Raw genomic sequence first — 5,000 nt, 5'->3', positions numbered from 1 at the left:
CCTATGTCGTACCTTAACCTAACCTATGTCGTACCTTAACCTAACCTATGTCGTACCTTAACCTAACCTATGTCGTACCTTAACCTAACCTATGTCGTACCTTAACCTAACCTATGTCGTACCTTAACCTAACCTATGTCGTACCTTAACCTAACCTATGTCGTACCTTAACCTAACCTATGTCGTACCTTAACCTAACCTATGTCGTACCTTAACCTAACCTATGTCGTACCTTAACCTAACCTATGTCGTACCTTAACCTAACCTATGTCGTACCTTAACCTAACCTATGTCGTACCTTAACCTAACCTATGTCGTACCTTAACCTAACCTATGTCGTACCTTAACCTAACCTATGTCGTACCTTAACCTAACCTATGTCGTACCTTAACCTAACCTATGTCGTACCTTAACCTAACCTATGTCGTACCTTAACCTAACCTATGTCGTACCTTAACCTAACCTATGTCGTACCTTAACCTAACCTATGTCGTACCTTAACCTAACCTATGTCGTACCTTAACCTAACCTATGTCGTACCTTAACCTAACCTGTATTGCGCCTTAACGTAACCTGTATTGCGCCTTAACGTAACCTGTATTGCGCCTTAACGTAACCTGTATTGCGCCTTAACGTAACCTGTATTGCGCCTTAACGTAACCTGTATTGCGCCTTAACGTAACCTGTATTGCGCCTTAACGTAACCTGTATTGCGCCTTAACGTAACCTGTATTGCGCCTTAACGTAACCTGTATTGCGCCTTAACGTAACCTGTATTGCGCCTTAACGTAACCTGTATTGCGCCTTAACGTAACCTGTATTGCGCCTTAACGTAACCTGTATTGCGCCTTAACGTAACCTGTATTGCGCCTTAACGTAACCTGTATTGCGCCTTAACGTAACCTGTATTGCGCCTTAACGTAACCTGTATTGCGCCTTAACGTAACCTGTATTGCGCCTTAACGTAACCTGTATTGCGCCTTAACGTAACCTGTATTGCGCCTTAACGTAACCTGTATTGCGCCTTAACGTAACCTGCATTGCGCCTTAACGTAACCTGCATTGCGCCTTAACGTAACCTGTATTGCGCCTTAACGTAACCTGCATTGCGCCTTAACGTAACCTGCATTGCGCCTTAACGTAACCTGTATTGCGCCTTAACGTAACCTGTATTGCGCCTTAACGTAACCTGTATTGCGCCTTAACGTAACCTGTATTGCGCCTTAACGTAACCTGTATTGCGCCTTAACGTAACCTGTATTGCGCCTTAACGTAACCTGTATTGCGCCTTAACGTAACCTGTATTGCGCCTTAACGTAACCGATATTGCGCCTTAACGTAACCTATATTGCGCCGTAACGTAACCTATATTGCGCCGTAACGTAACCCACATTGCCCCTTAACGTAACCTATATTGCGCCGTAACGTAACCTATATTGCGCCGTAACGTAACCCACATTGCCCCTTAACGTAACCCACATTGCCCCTTAACGTAACCCACATTGCCCCTTAACGTAACCCAACACACGTTGGGCCTTAACCCAACACACGTTGGGCCTTAACCCAACACACGTTGGGCCTTAACCCAACACACGTTGGGCCTTAACCCAACACACGTTGGGCCTTAACCCAACACACGTTGGGCCTTAACCTGCTCTGTAATTGTCATACGACGCGTTAAATTAGTGTAGTGTTGCCTAACTGCAACCCCCGCAATATAGTTTGCTACTCGCACTGCCCGGTCCCCAGTGTATCGCTTCATGTTAAACACCTTGCAGCTATACACTGTAATGTGGATGGCAGCAGGACGTACATGCTCAATGCCCTTTGCAGTTGTTCATTGGCATTTGCAGTTGTTCATTGGCATTCGCATGGCGAAGCACTTAGCCTACGCTGTGGTACGGCCTGTGTCAACTGTCCGCTGATGTTGTACGTCCAAATCACACACTGTACTGCACATTGGTCCTCATGTACTGAATGATACATCGTGGTACATGTGACCGTACAACGACTGCGCCAACAACGGCGAACCATGCGGTCCAAATGTTGTGCACTCAGCTACGTGTCGTCTCCCTATAAGAGCTGGATTGCAGTGTGGTATGCCCTGGATGGCGATCAGCATGAGCCGTCTGTTGATGTAGTGGCGCGTGTTGTCAGACGTAGTCGTCTCTTCTCACACACCGTGATAGCACGGTGCACTGCGTTCCACATCTGCGACATGCGACAGAGGCCGGTTGACAGTCGTTCGCGCAATGGACATCGCATACGTACGGGGGCCACCTTCCACGTGTTCGCTAAGCGTGGACATGTTGTTGCGTGTATGTGGGCAGACAGTGTGTCGTGACACCTGACACAGGCATGCAACAATCGTTGAATTTGCAAATGGCGATGGACGCCTACGTTTGCTGGTGACGTTACGCAAATGAACAACTGGTAAACCGTTGTGGTGCGGTTGTTCTCGCTAGGGGTGAATCAGTGATGGCGACGATCGGTTGAGCTACCAACCGGTTGTTGCAGCGATACCCACCATGCCCACGAACGTGAATGGCATGTGGGTGTGAAGCGATACGCGGCGGTGGCTGGGTGGGACCGTCCCCGGCCGGTGAGGGGGGGCCTCCCGGCGTGTTGGCCGTGCGGTGCGTGGGCGCACGCGCTACAGCCGGCTGGTGGGGGCGGCCAGTGGCAGGCGCGCCGGCCGACGGAGGCGGCAGGCGGCGCAGCTGCGCGCCGGCGCACCCTGCACGCGGCGCCGTGCGGCCAAAGTAGGTCCTCGCGGGCCCGGTGCGAAGCGCGGTGGACATCTGCAGTGTGCTGGTCCGATTGAGGACTGTGTGCGCTGAGGATGCGCCGCCGCCCGGCGCTCGGCGCCGCGACGCCGTCTGCTGCTCGGTCGCCTCTGCGGTTCTCGCAGGTGGTTTGTATCGCAGCTGTGCGGACGTGTTGGCGCGTGCGCTGTGCTGGGAGAGTTCGCTTCGGCACCCAAGTGGGGCTTTTGTCCTTCTGTGGCGCTGGCGTTGGAGCTGCCGGTCACCGTAGGTGGCGCGTGTTGTCTCCCGCCGGCAATGCCACGACAGCACGCTCCCGGGCCTCTGTCGGCAGCGGCAAGCTCAGTTGGGAGCACGGGTGGTCGCACCTAAAGCGTCTACTCGCCAAACTCCGGGCGATTGCGCCTCTCTCGAACCCGACCAAGTACTTAGGACGGCGCTGCGCGCCGCCGGGACCTGAGAGGGTTTCGAGGTGTATGGTGCAGGGGAGCTCAGCCTCCTCCTGTTTGCAGAATAATTGAGCGGACGCTTGCGTGTTCGCGCGGGCCCCCGGGACACACTCCCGGGCGGCCGGCTGCTCAGCTCTAGTTGACGCAGCTCCCTGGTTGATCCTGCCAGTAGTCATATGCTTGTCTCAAAGATTAAGCCATGCATGTCTCAGTACAAGCCGCATTAAGGTGAAACCGCGAATGGCTCATTAAATCAGTTATGGTTCCTTAGATCGTACCCACGTTACTTGGATAACTGTGGTAATTCTAGAGCTAATACATGCAAACAGAGTCCCGACCAGAGATGGAAGGGACGCTTTTATTAGATCAAAACCAATCGGTCGGCTCGTCCGGTCCGTTTGCCTTGGTGACTCTGAATAACTTTGGGCTGATCGCACGGTCCTCGTACCGGCGACGCATCTTTCAAATGTCTGCCTTATCAACTGTCGATGGTAGGTTCTGCGCCTACCATGGTTGTAACGGGTAACGGGGAATCAGGGTTCGATTCCGGAGAGGGAGCCTGAGAAACGGCTACCACATCCAAGGAAGGCAGCAGGCGCGCAAATTACCCACTCCCGGCACGGGGAGGTAGTGACGAAAAATAACGATACGGGACTCATCCGAGGCCCCGTAATCGGAATGAGTACACTTTAAATCCTTTAACGAGTATCTATTGGAGGGCAAGTCTGGTGCCAGCAGCCGCGGTAATTCCAGCTCCAATAGCGTATATTAAAGTTGTTGCGGTTAAAAAGCTCGTAGTTGGATTTGTGTCCCACGCTGTTGGTTCACCGCCCGTCGGTGTTTAACTGGCATGTATCGTGGGACGTCCTGCCGGTGGGGCGAGCTGAAGGCGTGCGACGCGCCTCGTGCGTGCTCGTGCGTCCCGAGGCGGACCCCGTTGCAATCCTACCAGGGTGCTCTTGAGTGAGTGTCTCGGTGGGCCGGCACGTTTACTTTGAACAAATTAGAGTGCTTAAAGCAGGCAAGCCCGCCTGAATACTGTGTGCATGGAATAATGGAATAGGACCTCGGTTCTATTTTGTTGGTTTTCGGAACCCGAGGTAATGATTAATAGGGACAGGCGGGGGCATTCGTATTGCGACGTTAGAGGTGAAATTCTTGGATCGTCGCAAGACGAACAGAAGCGAAAGCATTTGCCAAGTATGTTTTCATTAATCAAGAACGAAAGTTAGAGGTTCGAAGGCGATCAGATACCGCCCTAGTTCTAACCATAAACGATGCCAGCCAGCGATCCGCCGCAGTTCCTCCGATGACTCGGCGGGCAGCCTCCGGGAAACCAAAGCTTTTGGGTTCCGGGGGAAGTATGGTTGCAAAGCTGAAACTTAAAGGAATTGACGGAAGGGCACCACCAGGAGTGGAGCCTGCGGCTTAATTTGACTCAACACGGGAAACCTCACCAGGCCCGGACACCGGAAGGATTGACAGATTGATAGCTCTTTCTTGATTCGGTGGGTGGTGGTGCATGGCCGTTCTTAGTTGGTGGAGCGATTTGTCTGGTTAATTCCGATAACGAACGAGACTCTAGCCTGCTAACTAGTCGCGTGACATCCTTCGTGCTGTCAGCGATTACTTTTCTTCTTAGAGGGACAGGCGGCTTCTAGCCGCACGAGATTGAGCAATAACAGGTCTGTGATGCCCTTAGATGTTCTGGGCCGCACGCGCGCTACACTGAAGGAATCAGCGTGTCTTCCTAGGCCGAAAGGTCGGGGTAACCCGCTGAACCTCC

At 52.6% G+C, this 5,000-nt stretch overlaps 1 non-coding gene across 1 annotated transcript in view; it reads left to right on the top strand.

Annotated features, from left to right (window-relative positions):
- The first annotated feature begins 3,363 nt into the window (after positions 1-3,363).
- LOC124560102 overlaps positions 3,364-5,000 on the top strand; it is a 1,910-nt gene continuing 273 nt past the window's right edge. Inside the window, exon 1 of the ribosomal RNA XR_006969017.1 lies at positions 3,364-5,000. This exon is cut by the window's right edge and continues 273 nt beyond it. This is a non-coding gene — a ribosomal RNA (small subunit ribosomal RNA).

This window comes from Schistocerca americana, unplaced genomic scaffold (assembly GCF_021461395.2).
Source record: "Schistocerca americana isolate TAMUIC-IGC-003095 unplaced genomic scaffold, iqSchAmer2.1 HiC_scaffold_1066, whole genome shotgun sequence".
In the NCBI taxonomy this organism is placed as follows: Eukaryota; Metazoa; Arthropoda; class Insecta; order Orthoptera; family Acrididae; genus Schistocerca; species Schistocerca americana.
The sequence above is the reverse complement of the archived record's forward strand: the minus strand, read 5'-3'. Positions and strand labels throughout refer to the sequence as shown.